General features: G+C 41.9%; 1 protein-coding gene across 4 annotated transcripts in view; it reads right to left on the bottom strand.

The window, feature by feature from the left end:
* RELL1 (RELT like 1) overlaps nt 1–15,903 on the bottom strand; it is a 79,392-nt gene that overhangs the window by 1,603 nt on the left and 61,886 nt on the right. For 2 of the 4 annotated variants that reach the window (XR_013766006.1, XR_013766007.1), the window contains exon 7: nt 2,870–3,038. The gene's annotated coding sequence lies outside the window, so the exon portion shown is untranslated. Of the gene's footprint in view, nt 1–2,869; nt 3,039–10,037; nt 12,817–15,903 lie in introns of those variants that run through there. The other 2 variants (XM_079152878.1, XM_079152879.1) reach the window with 2 other exon arrangements.

Here is a 15,903-nt window from a genome sequence, read left to right as displayed (position 1 = left end):
AATATCAAAGATTATATTCCCTTTCTATTAAGGCCCTCCCTTCCATTTCACTGGTCAACATCTGGTCACTTGGCCACATCTAATGGCAAAAGAGGAAAAGTCATCAGCCTAGTTGTGTCCTTGGCTTTCTCAAATAAACATGGGATGTAGGTACTGAAAGGGAGGAGAATGGATGTTGAGTTTTGAGGTGGTCAGCTTACAGTCTCTACCACATCAGATCCTCAAAACCCATAAGCCTGGGATAGAGCTGGTTGGCAAAAGCTGGAGGATTGTGTTCACATCGACTGGGGAATGGAAGAGACTTTAGCCTATGATTCAGGGAAATGAGGACTGGACAGCCACCACCATCCCAGCTCCCCTCCGGGATCTCCAAAACAGATGCAAGAGAAAAATTCAGACAAGGAAAAGAAAGGGAAGGTATTAGCAACCATGTCTTTCCTTTTCCAGAAACACCCTTCTGCACTACAAATGTGTAGAATCTTACATCTTAGAACCGCTGCAGATCTCCCCATAACTGACAACGCTCTCAAGTTAGTTATTCAAACATATATATATGATATATATATAGATATAGATATATATTGCAAATAGCATTTTGCAATGTTTCTAAAAGTTAACAGATGACTAACAATTTCACCTTTTCCCAAGGCAATCCTGGCCCCTTTTATCATTACCCCAATATCCAGGCTTCCCCAAAGGACATCAGAGGAAGGTCAGAATGTTTAGGCTTGAAAGGAATTCCAGACTGGCTTCATCTCCAGGTGGCCCAGCAGCTGTCTGCGCGTCCTGCTGCGTGTAGTGTCTTCTTTGGCCGCACGGGGCCACTTCTGAGAAGTGTGGCCTTGGAGACAGTGAGCCTTCAGGAGCACTGGACAGCTGGAGCCCAGCCGCACCTGACATTGGCACTCCACCATCCTCAGCCAGTGCCCTCATATCAAATTTACCATATTAGGTCTCAGTTCTGAATTAAGATTATCTTATTTGTATATTACACGTAGTTTCCTTAAGCTGAGAATTTATGTTTAACTTTTTACTGGGAGAAATTGAACTATCCTATAAATATGAAATTAAATGTCTTTCCTTGGTTGCCACGGCAAACCAGGAAACCAATTTGTGTAGCAAATTGTAGTAACTAGCAAACCAGTTCCCCCGAAGAATGAAGAGAACGTTAAGCTGCTACATAGCGCATGCTCGTCCGTGAGCCTGGGCTATTTGCCATTTCCCTGTCTACCCCATTCTGCCTCTGTTCTCTTTCTACCTCCTCCATCGGCACCTCCAAGCAGGAGGCCTAAGAAGAGTGAATGAGATGTGGGCAAAGGGCTCCTGACTTCCCTAGCTTGGTCGTCTGCGTGCACTGTCACTATAGCAACCCAGGACCTGGCCTCCAGTCTTGAACTTGGACTTTACTTTTTCACCAAAAGGGCTCCTATTTGCACACATCTTTATGATGGAAAATGGGAAATTCTTCCTATCAGTTTTTGGTCTTTTCTCTCTAGATTAACTCTCTTTGATTTTTAAATCCTCTACTTTGGAGATGAGGACAACTAAACAGAGAAGCTGACACTTGCTCCTCATGGTAAATGTTTTCCCTGAGAATTTTATGGAAAACCAAGTAGCTATCTACTAAGGTATAAACATGTAAGTTTCCCCCATGCATCTGGTCACAGCAGGCATGCCTTAGCAATGTGCTGACCTGTGAAGTGTGCCCAGCCCCTGGAAGGATGCCACTGGACACCAGCCAGCAGGCTGACTGCGGCTGACTCTCACCTGTGCATGAAAGTATGTCCCTTAGACTCAACTATTAGCTATAGGGACTACTAACAGGTGTCTGCCTAGCCCTAAATGTGTGTGTTTGGCACAGAGTGGAAACTCAGTATGTTATTTGTTGATGAAAGAATAAAAATGCTCCTCACTCTGGTTGAGGAGATATCATAAAGCCAATCAAGATTTCTGAATGCTAATTATGACACTACGACTTAGCACTTAGCAACCTGCAAGTGGGGCAGGGCAGTGGGAGCACAGGTCTGTGTGAGTTTGAGGATGTAGAAAATACATTTATGATTTACCCATACTGCCCTGCTCCATTTGAAAAATAAGGCTTTGGGGGTCTGTAGAAAGTGCACACAATCTTGTGGAAAATCTTGGCAGCTGGGAACAGTTTGACTTTTATAGGGAGTCCGTGTTCACCAGAGCGGTAATCCCAAGGTGAGTCAAAACTCTTAAGAAAGTCAATGTTGGGGCCAAATAGTTGAAAATTTGGCCGATCTCATTTTCAGCCCTCTTGAACTCAATCTTCAGAATCCCGAAGACGAAAAAGCAAACTGCATTTGCACAGAGACTAGATCTCTTTTCTCGTGGCTCCTACTGGTGGGTAAAGTGCTCCACAGTTCAGCTCTTCAGTATGGCTCCAGGTTCTTGAAGGTTCTGACCATGTGGCACGTGCCTGGCACTTCACACACGAGCCTCTCTAGTCCTAACAGACCTGGAACCAGTCCCCTGTGGACAGTGAGGGACTATTTACATAGTCCAGCCTCTGTGGAGACACCCACATTGCCACTAGGCAAGCGTAAGGGCTGATTAGAAATGTGAGCTTTCTTTACTGACTTAAAGTTTGTAAGAAAAGGAAGCCTTGGTCTACATGACTTCAGGGAACGTGCAACCATCAGAGCAATGAGGTGAACCCTAAGGTCAGAAAGGTGAGGGAATCTTCGCACACGGTGGTCAAGGTAAAGACAACTCAGCCTCCTAGAGGTAAAGTCAAAGGTACTGCCAACTGAGAAATGTCAGGGGCTTTTTCATCCATTTCTAATAAAGAAATATTCTTAATAATATTCTTAATAAAGCATAGAAAAGCCAGTCATGATCTCACCTGTAACATCTCCGAGGTCATCTGCTGTCTGTGGTACTTGTGTTTTTACATCAGTCATGAGTCACTGAATTTCCTCATCCTACAAGGCATGAGGAGAACCCACAGGCCAAGCATCCTGGTCATGAAAAGCCAGCTTGTATCTTGAAAGTTGGTCCCTTGGTTTCATCACCTGTAAAGCGGAGATGATGGCTATACCTCCCTCTGGACGGTCATGAGATTTAAATGACATACAAAGTGCTTAGCACATACCCAGCTCAAGGTAAACAGTAAATGTCAGATGTGATTCTATCCCTGGCTAAACTCATTGGACACTTTCCTGAGGAGCATCCAACACACTTTGAAGTAACTGAGCCTTGATTGCTACCCATGAAGCTCTCCCGACCTCTTCTAATAATAGTAATTTCTTTTTCTTTCTTTCTTTCTTTCTTTTTTTTTTTTTTTTTTTTGTTTGTTTTTTATTCATTCCAGGGATTGAGTCCAGGGTCACTTAACCACTGCGCCACATCCCAGCCCTTTTAATTTTTTGTTTTGAGACAGGGTCTTACTAAGTTGCTTAGGGCCTCATCAAGTTGCTGAAGCTGGCTTTGAATGTGTGATTCCCCTGCCTCAGCTTCCTGAGACGCTGGGATTACAGGCATGTGCCACCATGCCCAGCATTATTTCTAAAGTGGATGAATAAATGCTTTTCTACCTACAGCAATAATTATCATCTAATGTCAAAAATGCAACTTGGGGGCATTTAAAGTATTTTTATTCTCATTATATGAGATGGTTATTATGCTCATGATGAGATCATTATTTGATATTATCAAAAAATAATTTTATTCTCATTACTTTCATCAGAGAACTGTAGAACACACAGGAATTTATACTTACTTGCAATTTTAAGTACATTGCACTTTGAAATTAATACCTTATTAAAACTGATCTATTTCTTTTATTCTTCCTTGCCCTAAATAAATTTTATAAAATAAAATGTATTTTTAATGTAAGACAAAAACCATGGGAGGTTTGGGAGGATGGGTTGGTTATCTTGAGGGTTGTGCTTGATTTGGTTTTTATTTAGCATGACTTTTTGTATGATTCCATCCACATTAAGATATTCATCCATAGTGAGAAAACTCATAAATATTGCATTGGGGTATGATGTTATTACTCCAAGAGCATTTTGCCTAAGATTTCTCAACTGGATCAACTTGGACATAAAAATAAATTGAGTTCTTTTTAAACTCACTGATATGCCCATCTTTTCAGAAGAGTAATAAGATAAAATTTCAGCAAATGGAAAGAGAACGTGCCCTTATTTTGTAGATCTGGGTCCATTCACCATCAGGGGAAAAAACATTCTTTCAAATAAGGTTTAACCCAGCACTGGAGAACCTCAGGCTTGGTGGGTGTTGTGTGCCTCTTGCACCTGTTTCTTCCCCAGTTCATCTTCAAAGGTTAAGCAATGTGAATGTGGCAGAAACATCTAGAACCAACAATCAAATGGCCAAACTCCCATCTGACTATGGAGGGCTCAACTTGGCAGCTCTGAAGCCAATAGACAGTTCTATGTAGCATTTGTGAGTGAGCGCCAACTGTGTGCACACCAGGCTCAGAGAAAAATCCAACCACCCTGGAAAGCATGCATTGTCTTCACTCTATGGTTAGAAAATTGGGGTCCCAAGAGGTCAAGGTCACAGGTGGCCAAGGTATTTAGAGGCCAAATCTGACTCTAACTGGGAGCTGTGATCATAAACTGTGCCAGATCAAGGGAACATAGTGGAAGGGATCATCCTGAGGTGATGAGGGGAGAGGGTTTGCAAGAACATTTCAGAACAGAAACCCACCATGGCCAGGACTCCGGACACCTGAGCCAAGCAGCTCTGGCAGTCTCAGCAGTAGGCAAGAAAGTCTAGGCCACACTATCCACATGGCTCTGTAACTCCTCAAGAATCTACTTTTCTGTGAATAACTGCATTTGTCACAAGTTCTTATTTGCTTTTTTGATCACAAGTGATAGAACCCCAAACAAAGTAAGACGAAAGAGGAATTTCCTTGAAATGTCCATGAAATGTGCTGCAGGGACAGCAAACCAGGGGCTGGAAGCCAGCAAGACTCCTCCCTTCTGCACCTTCTCTTTCTTTCCAGCTAATCCTCCCCCCCACACAGCTTTAACCACCAGAAAAAGAAAACACCTTCTGCAGCTCCAACAGGCAAACATTCCGGGGAAGGCCCCTGTGAGTCATGTGCTCACAGTGGGGATGTTCAGTTGCAGTCAGGGGAACAGGGTACCCCAGTGAGTTTTAAGAGAGAGAAGCGGGATTCCCAAAGGAGGGGTGTCATTCCCAGAAGTCCGAGTGCTGGGCTGGTAGAGGCTTGGCACACACTGTCCCTGGACTTCTCTCTCTTCAAAACTTGGACCTTCCATCACTCTGTGGCTCTCCCATGAGGACTTTGAATTCTCACTGTGGCTCAGTTCAGAGTAAGAAACATACTGGTGCACACAGATTCTTAGACAGTTATGTGTGCTGGGCCACTCAGTCTACTTTGATTACCTGCAGAGGGACAGATGCACACAGACCCGTGACCAAGTGCTATGGTTTGTCCGCACCCAACGTCATGCTAAAATTTTTATTTCCAATGTAATAATGTGGAGAGGTGGTGGGATCTTTAAGAGATAATTAAGGCACAGGGGCTCCACCCCATGAATGGATTAGTATTTTTATCGAGGGACTGTGTTGTCTCTTGAGATTGGATTAGGCCTCTCGGAAGTGAATGGGACCTTGTGGGACTGCATTTAGTGGCCACAAGAGCAGGCTGTTATAAGGCAAACTTATTTCTGGTGTTTTGCCTCTGCTGCATGTGCTGGCTCACCATTTTTGCACATGCGCCTGCCATAGGATGCCACCTGCCAGGTTATGACAAGCATGAGAACTTCACCAGAAGTGAAGGCTCATACTTGGACTTTTTTTGCTTCCAAGACCATGGACCAAATGAGTCTCTTTTCCTTTTAAAGCACTCAGCCTCAGGGATTTTGTTATAGCAACATAAAATGCACTGGCTGAAAATCGCAGCAGGTGTTGTGATTGCAGCATTTTTCTGATCCTTAAAACCCCATGAGACTGGTCATTTTATAAAGGAAGACATTGAGTTTCAGAAAGATATGGTGATTTTTCCCAATATCACACAGTAGTGAGTAGCAGAGCCAGGGTTCAAATTCAATAGGAAAGGTCCTACTACGTCTCTGAGACCAAGTTGCTTCCAATAGTCACACCACTCCCAAGAAGGAGGCAGGGTATGTATGGGATTCCCTCCAAAATGGAACTTAAGAAGGAGGCAGGGTATGTATGGGATTCCCTCCAAAATGGAATTTAGTCATCGTTGCCAGCATCCAAGGCAAAAGCATCGGACACAAACTCCAAAGTGAGGAATTGAATGTTCTCATGAGAAGAACAATAAGCTGCCAGGATCAGAAAAGTTAAGGAAAAACTCAATGTTTCACTCTCATAAAATAGCTAATGATATTCTTGCACTTTTAAAGGTAGACTTTTGTCTATTCATTCAGCACAAAATTCATGAGTGCTTTTTATGCATAAGGCCTAAAAAATAGAAGCCAACCTCCTGCATTTCTTGCCTTCAGCCAGCAGAGGGAGCAAGATGCCTGCTCTGCGCACGGCAGATGACTGACCTGTCCTGACACCAACTGAACTGGACACCACCTCCTCCTGGGCAGGCTCACAAAGACATGGTAAAGTCCCAGGTATCCTTTAGGTGTTTGTAGCTACATTTAGGGACCCCCAGGGAGATCCGAGAACAGGCTTGCAGAATGGTTTCCGGAATATGGGAAAAGAAGGGAATCTTTAGCCGCATGCAGTGGACTCGCCTTTAATCCCAGCTATTCAGGAGGCTGAGACAGAAGGATCTAAAGTTCCAGGTCAGCCACTGAGTGGGATTCTCTCAAAATAAAAAGAAATAAATAAGTACTGGGGATATAAATCAGTGGCAGAGCTCCCCTGATCCTATCCCTAATACAACACCCCACCTCAAAAAAGAATCTTTGCAGAATACCAACATGCCCCACCAGAGAAAAGGTCAGAGGATCCAAGAACTGGCAAGTGGGACCTCAAGTGCCTTTCATCACAGCCAGGCACTTCACAACAAGCCCACCTGCTTCCAAGTCCCCAGTAGAGGGAACAGCACCCCCTTTTCCCTACATCAGCTTGGAGCACAGCAAGCCTAACTAGCAAGATGGGTTTGAGAAGCGAGCGCAGAAGGAACAAGGCCAAGGGCAGGTCCCCTGGCAGATTCTCCTGGAGCTGCCAGAGCAGGTGGTCCAGGCTAGCACTCTCAGGTTGGCATTTAGTCACCTGCCACATTCCCAGCTGCTCGCTGCTCCCCTAAGGATTCGAGCACAACCATGACATCGCCACCCACTCTGCATCCCACTGTAAGAGAGGACTCATGGGAAAGGATGAAGAATTAAAAACCAGGTGTGTCACCCAGAGACCCCTTTCAGCTATGAAACAAGAAAGTAGGGTCGGGGGTTCTAACAGTGTTGTGTATGTTCTAAGTTTCCAGGTTTTCGTGAGGCAAAAAATTGTAATGTTAGTTTTCCATTTTCTCAACCTAAGTTGCTACTGAGCACCTTGTTTTCAAGGAAAACAAGCACACAAATCCCAAGTCAAAATTCAATGAGGCACTTCAAAGTGTGAAAATACACACACACACACACACACACGATTTTTAAAAATTTTAGCCAGGATATGAAGGAAAGCTGGAATGTAGCAGACAAGTGACTGCTACAAATGAATCACGTAACCAGTTCTCAAAGAGACAAAAAGGTCCTTAGCTGTCCTAACTAACTTTAGCAATTTTGACTACTAAAAACCAAAAGGACTGTACACACACACTGTACCTTTGTTGGCAAATGTGTTTCTTCCAGGAATATATTTTCAAACTACTTTGAAAATAGGGTTGAACAAATTATGTAAAAACATTGTAGATAACAGTCAGATGTCCTTACTGTAGGAAGAAAAATTTTAAATAAGGAAAGCGGGAAGGTTTAAGGGAATCCTATGGAGTAAGACTGGGGTCAGGTATGAGACTCAGGCTCTTATTTAAAATATAGAAACACAGCAATGTATGCATATGCATGGGTTAGTGTGTTTGTGTGTTTGTGCACGAGTGCGTGTGTGTGTGTACACACACACTCAGGGGAGGCCTACAAACTGGGACACCAGTATCAGCAAGCACACAAGTGTCCTTATCTTTGTTGCTAAACATCATTCCCCAAATAAAGACACCAGGGCTCCTTGGATTAGTAATTGGTTCCAGGTCTGGGACAAGGAGCATACAAAGAGATGAGCCTGGAGCATCTCATGGTGCTCCAGAAAGTAAGAAAGGTGAAAAAAAGACAGGGAAGGGGGACAGAAAAGACAGGGAAAAGGGACAGGATGGAGCCACACCAAAGGCCAAAGCCCAACCTGGAAGAACTCTTATCAGTAACAACCAGTGGTGTGTGGTGGACTGAACTGATTCCCCCAAAAGACGTGATGCTGAAGTCCCAAATCCCAGCATCTGAGACTGTGACCCTATTTAGAAATAGGGTCTTTGTAAATGTAATCAAGTTAAGGAGTCACAATGGATTACCATGGGCTCTGAATCCAATGACTGGTGGCCTTATAAGGAGAGGAGAGGACAGAGACACACATACAGGGAAGAAGGTCATACAAGAACAGAGATCATGAGGAGAAGCAGCTGCCAACCCAGAAAGGCCAAGAACTGCCACCCGCCACTGACACCAGAAGTTAGGCAGGAGGTATGGGTCTAATTCTCCCATGGATGCTTTAGGACTGAACCCTGGAGACAACTGAATTTCAGACTATGGCCTCCTGAACTGTGAAAGAATAAACTAACTTATGTTGTTTTGGTTCATCTAGTTTTTAGTCATTTCTTATTGCGAGCCCTAGGAAAGTAGTACAGATGGTGAAGTTATTAGTTGACATTTTAAGGACAAATAGGATGTTCATCTAGAATGGATAAACTGTGGTGTGATATATGATGGAATATTACTCAGCCTTAAAAACGAATGAAATTATGGCATTTGCAGATAAATGGAGTTGCAGAATACCATGCTAAGCAAAATAAGCCAATCCCAAAAAACAAAAAGCCAAATGTTTTCTGATATGTGTGTGTTAATCCATAATGGGAGGGAGCAAGAAAAGAATGGGCAGAGGGGAGCGGGTAGAGGCGTGGGAAGGATGGTGGAATGAGACAGAAATTATTACCCTATGTACATATATGATTGTACAAAGGGGGTCACTCTGCATCATGTACAACCAGAGAAATGAAAAGTTGTTCTCCGTTTGTGTACAAGGAGTCGCAATGCATTCTGCTGTCATGTATAACTAGTTAGAATAATATTTTTTAAAAATAGGATGTTCATCTAATTCCAAAGTATCTCCTCACAAACATTTACTCATTAGAAGGGAAAAACAATAACTTTACCAGAGTGAAACCTGGTGGACACCACTTCACCCCCATGATCAAAGTGGACATCACTAGTTCCCTCGTGTCCCCCTGACATGACGCAATGAGAAGCACTCATCACCCATGTGTTATCCTTTCCCTAATGCAAAACCTCTATCTAATCATGAGAAACAACTGGAACACCTAAGTTGCAGGCATTCTAACAAAAGAACTGAGAAGCATAAAGTCAAAATCATGAATTACAAGACGAGCCTGGAGGACAATCACAGGACAGGAGACTGAGATCCACCAACTCACTGCAGTGGGGGATCCTGAATAGAAAAGGGACATTGGTAGGACAACTGGTAAGATCCAAATAGGGTGTGGTTTAATTGTTGGGAACAATGCAAATTTCTTAGTTCTGATCATTGTTGTCTGGTCATATACAACGTTAACAGACAGAGGAACAGAGTGAGGGCCATACCTAAACTCTATTGCTTTCATGAACTCTTCTCTATGTCCACAAGTATACCCAAATTAAAAGAAAATAATGATGGGGGGTAGAGGTACAGCAGGAGGGAAAATCTAAAAGGATCATCAGTCGAATGACCACTTGACAATTCAAGACCTAGGAAACTGGGCCCTGTAAAAGTAAGCTCGATAAATCACACTGCCACGACTGCATCTTCAGCACACACGGTATCCAACAGTTGGATCGTTCAGAACAACACAGTGCTTAGGTTTTTATTTTTAACTCTGCTTTGGTAGTACAAAAGTCGCAAAAGTACAAACCAGACAGTTAAAAATACATTTGACACTCAAAACAGTGAAAAATTTCCTTTACAAATGTTTACATCACGGTGGTGGCCAACTCATTTATGACACCAGAAAGCTGTCCATCGGTAGTGTTTTGGATAGTAAGTTTGCTGTGGATCCCCAATCCTTCTCGGGAAGTAGGAAAAACACAAGACCTGTAAACATCAGTTGCTTTGGGAACACTTAAGAATCCTCATCAGAGAATATAAACCAGTAAAAAGCTTATGTGTTGAAAATATTGAATGCTTAACTTTTGGCATATCTGGAAGCCAGTCAGACAAAAACTGCTCAAGTATTAGAAAATATTTAAAAGGTACTCCTGGTATAAATACAATTTTAAATATTTTTGAGTATTCTCTTGCCTGTTGTATTGCTATTTTAAAAAAGTGCTCCAACTTGAATAAAATTAAAACATCATTAAAGCTGAAGAATATCTTACATTTTATCCCTCACCATTCAGAGGGCATATTTTTAAAGCAAAATTATGCTTTGTTTTTATGTAAAACTATTGGCCTAAACCCCACATAATTATTTACATTAACACACACCCCTAAAATTCCTAGTCTAGTACTTTATGGACCCAGTGAAGTTAATTTCCATAATGACTTCTGACCTATGTATATGAATGTATACACATATTTTATTTATTAGTTGTAAGAATCCACATGAAATTGAACCTACCATCATTTTCAAGATTAGAAACATTTAGTTTAATGCCAGAAACAAAATCAAATAAGTATATTTACAGTAATACTTTGATGTATATTTTTAAAGAAATCATTTTTTGGGAGCTAAATGAGAAATGTGCTTTTTCTCTTGGAAATAAAGGAAGTTTCGAAGGCACTCACCAACACTGACGTGGACAGAGAGGGAGGTGGTAGAGACATACCTCACCCTACCCTACATGTACCAAAAAGACTAACCTGGCCTCTATATTCTCAGTTGCTTTTTAAAATGTAAAGCTGAAGGAAAGAGAGAGAGAGAGAGAGAGAGAGAGAGAGAGAGAGAGAGAGAGAGAGAGAGAGAGAGAGAGAGAGAATTGATTAATCCCCAGACCTAAAGGGAAAGAAGCCAGTAGGGCTCTTTTAAATACTGAGCATGAGTTATAAGACTGGAAGCAGAAACTCAAGGAAGTCAGGCAGGCAGAAGTTTATGCAGGTCCATATTATATGAGAAGCAGGTTGTTTTGGCCTCAAGTTGTCATAATGAGGATTTTATTTTATTTTATTATTTATCTATTTATTTATTAGCACTGGGGATTGAACCCAGGGGTGTTTAACCACTGAGCCACACCCCCCGCCTTTTTTTCCCCATTATTTTTTATTTTGAGACAATGTTTCACTAAGTTGCTGAGGCTGGTCTCAAATTTGTGATCCTCCTGCCTCAGCCTGCTGAGTCGCTGGAATTACTGGCACGTGCCATCATGACCGCTTTGAAACAAGGATTTGTGTGCACGCACGTGCATGCGTGTGTGTACCTTTAAAACTATTTTCTCCCATTATTCAATGGACTAAATAAATAAGAACTGCTTAGTTCAAGTTAAAAAAAAATTGGACATTATATAAATGACTGTTATGGTTTAGATGAGGTATCCCCCAAAAGCTAATGTGTGACACAATGCAAGGAAGTTTAGAGGTGAAAAGATTGGGTTTTGGATATTAACCTAACCAGTGCATTAAATCCACTTGAATTGATTAACTGGGTGGTTATTGAAGGCAGGTAGGGTGTGGCTGGAAGAGTTGGGTCAGTGGAGGCATCCATTGGTGTTTTTATTTTGTCCCTGATAAGCAAGAGCGCTCCCCCACCACCTCTCTCTCTCCCCTTCCTTCCCGGTGCCACGTCCTGAGCTGCCTTTCTCTGTCACACTCTTTCTGCCATGATCCTCTGCCTCACCTCAGGCCCAAAGCAATGGAGCTAGAACTGAGACCTCTGAAACTATGAATACCAAATAAACTTTTTCTCCTCTAAAAATGTTTTTGTCGGGTCTTTTGGTCACAGTAGTGAAGAAAATAACCCAAACAAGATTGACTAAAACAGTGATCTGGGAGTGGCATGGTGGTAGCAGGGTTAATGCTGAATTCTTGTCTAGCAAGCCAGGATCTAGCATCTGATCCCATTGGACCCCACGGTCTCTTGGAGGATCAATTTCCCAGTACTAGACTAGATTATTTCTAAGGACCTTTATCACTCAAGTTTCTTCCTTTTTAACAATCTGGCTATGAAATCTATGGAGATTTTCTTACAACCAGCATCAAAAAGAGGATGGTATGGTTTGGAGTGATCAAACACACACACACACAGAGCAAGAGCTCAGACCATACGGGACTAGTTCCATGGTATGTTACCTAGTGATCCTAAGGGGGAAAGAGTGTGTACACCAAGCCCAGAGATGGGCAACAGGGACAGGTGGTGGTTGGGGGCAGCTGACAAGATAAAAAATGAGCTCTTTCCCTCCCTGAAAATGTCATAAAATTTTCAAGACACTTTTTAACCCAAAACTTGTTTCAAAGCAAACTGAATTCTGTATCTAGCACAGCGACAATATTCCCTTTGAGGTTATGTCCACGCGCCTGTTGACTTCATGATAGAAACTGTATAAAATATATAAAAATATTCCTTAGGCAACTTCATATCTTGTAAATTTTCAGTCTCTTAGAACTCTTCAAATAAAATCACTGCTGCAAGAGAAAACAAAGAAGGTAAAGCTTTAACGAGAGGTAAACATATCACATATTGATTTGATAATTTAAATAACTGAAGTTTTAAACATGCAGAAGATCCATAATCCATGCTCCCCTGGCCCCATCCCAGCCCTCAATCCTTCCCCATTATACATGACATCTAGAACCCAGTCTAAGGAAATGTAAGTACTACAATTCCAAAAGGAACCTCGTGGTTAAGGTTTGAGAAACCAGAGGATGGGGTTAGAGAACCACAGGGGCTGGAGCTTTGGTCTGCTTTTGCATGTGCCTCTAGGGAGGCAGGTGGGCTCCCCTCGTGAGAGGCTCCTGTATCACTGTCCCGGGGAACACGTTCTTCAGCTCTTCACCACACTGTCAGGTGATGAATGCAGAGTGAAGATCCTCAGTCACAACCTCGTATGCATCAGGTAGGGTGTCTTTCTGAAGCCACACCAAACGGAGTGAACCCTGGTCTCTCCTGGGCTTCCAGGGCAGCTCAGTTGGGATTCCATCAGACAAACAAGAATACGATGATAGAAGGCTTGATCTTCGGTCTTTGTTGCCCTTGGGGGTGTATATCTACTTTTGCCACGTGGGGATGGAACCCAGGGCCTCACACATGCTAGACCAGTCTCCACCACTGAGCTACACTCCCAGCCCTTGGGCCTTCATTGCACTTTGAGGGTTCCCTATTGTATTTTTAAGTCTTTCCAACAACTGCTCTTGCTATTATAAATGAAGCCCCACATCTGTAAAAGTTTTTTACTTCCAAAAAAAGACTTTTTACAAATGCCTCGTCATTGACAGCCTTGTTTCCTTTGCTTTCTTGAAGACTGAGTTAACCCAGGATGGGACTAAAATTATAAAAGCTGCTAGTGCACACTGAACCACACACACCATGCAGGTGAGCCAGACAAGGTTAAGGGACAGAACATTCTCTGATCTGCCAAAACTGTGTCTGCCTGTCAGTAGTAAGCAAAACCTGAGACGCAACAGCCTGCAGAAATATGAAGAAATAACAAAAACCAGCAGAGGTGCCTTAATCTAAGGACATATTATTAGCTTATTGTACAGCTCACCCTTCAAGACATGGACTTTAACACCATCCATATTATCCTTTTCTGTCATTCATAATGATTTACAGTGGTTATGGGAGAGGAGAATAAAGGGAAGGGATATTAGTGTTTAAAACTTATTTCCCAAATAAAATGAATAAGGTAAAGGACTGTGTTATTCCCTTACTTAGCTCAAAAGGAAATGAAACATTGTTGTTCCTTAAAGTAACATGAATTAAATTCAACTTATAATGGAATAAGTCATTCTCTGCACTGCATTGCTACTACAAGCAGGGCTAAGCCACACATTGGTACTGTAAAGCTGACCAAGGTCAAGTCAGAGGCTACTTTCAGGAAGGAGTCTATAAAGAAGAAACAATACAGCACAGAAAAAGCTAGAAGGGCCAGAGATGGAAAAATAATAAATGGTACTGAAAAAGAATAAAAAAAAATATGTAAGTAAAGCATATGTTAGGATTTTCCAAGAAAACTTAAACTAGGCCACTATCAAAAAAATAGGTATTCCACTATTTTTACGTCTCTTCTTTATGTGCTTCTTAGAGCTAGATATTTTTGTATCAAGGAAAAAAACTAAGTCAAGGGCATGGGATGGCAGGCCTGGTGTGCAATGTTCCATTGCACTGAGAGTTCTCATCCCAACCTAGAACTTTCTCTTGAGGGTGTTTTGCAAGAGTCAACCAACCTTAAGGAGTGAGCAAGCAAAACCAGAGGCAGGCTAACAATGAGGGGTCTGGCCCAGAGGCCTGGATTTAAGTCCAGACACAGTCCTATTTGTGTTAAACCCGGGCCATCCCCATAGCATTCTCTTGTAGGGTTGCTGGGGGCTTTTTGTAAGATGGTATATGCACAATGCTTTATATGGGGCAAAGCATTTAGAATACTCCCAAAAAGCAGCTATTAGGACCATTATCATTCAATTCTTTACTCCAAACAATCACATTTGATTTATTCAACAGCTGTCTTCTGCAGCCAATTAAAAATGCACTGTGCACAGTATCTTTGAGAGAATTAAAAGACAAACTGTTGCTTCAAGTCCTTATTACTAATATCAGAAACTAAGCAGAAATAGCTAAGTCAATCTTTTAAAAATTCTTGAAATTCTGGTCTCTCCTTCTAAACACATAAATCCTAAAAGTCAGCACTTCACTGGCATGGTACTATGAATTTCCAGGTAAATACCTGTCTTATAATAATGATCTAGAGGGAAAGAAGATACCACATGCTATATGACATAAATTTCTAGCCGTGGCCCTATTTCTGGTGGTGTAATAAAGTGCCTAAAAATTGCAGACTGTGTTACAGTACATTTTCACATTGCTAAATTTCTTCTCATTTCATTCCAGTTATGAATACATTCTCACTGATAAACAGATACAAACTTTGAAATAGTACGTCTTTACACTATGCACCAGTAAGTGTTAAAAGGTGCTTTACATATTGTCCCACATCGATCTGGCACAAATGCCACGGGAGGCTCACAGGGGTGGGGGGCCAGCAGGGAGAGGAACCATCCACCCACCGCTTACTCTCAGACACCATCACCCAGGGGACCCCACTGTACTTAAAAAAAAAAAGCCTGGCCTCCTTCTGGGGTAAATTTGGTGATTACAGTTTTACACAGAATGCTCAAGCTGGAAGAAATTTAGTAAAACTTCCTTATATTGAAAACACAATTAAAAACTCCCAGTGTAACCATTTCCTTCCTAAAACAAGATTGAAAGACAAAACAAGAATTTCACTCACCAAAGATTTATCTGGATCAAAGGAAGACTCCATCTTTTTCATTAAAGCTCATTGTTCACTCCATCATCTTAATTGTAAAGATGAAGCCTTGGGTTTATCATTGTTAGTTTCCATAGAAGCTTCAGTGTATTTCTGTTTAGGATTTATATGTGCCTTATTAAAAAGGACCCTCTAGTAAAAAGGATCTGGTCCCTTTAAAAGGTAGAAAAATGTTTCAAGAAACTAGAAATTAATGGAAAGTAAATGCCAGACCACAAAGGGCAGG

The sequence above is a fragment of the Sciurus vulgaris genome (assembly GCF_902686455.1).
Source record: "Sciurus vulgaris genome assembly, chromosome: 9".
NCBI lineage: Eukaryota > Metazoa > Chordata > Mammalia > Rodentia > Sciuridae > Sciurus > Sciurus vulgaris.
Note: the sequence above shows the minus strand (reverse complement) of the source record. Positions and strands in the feature narration are given on the sequence as shown.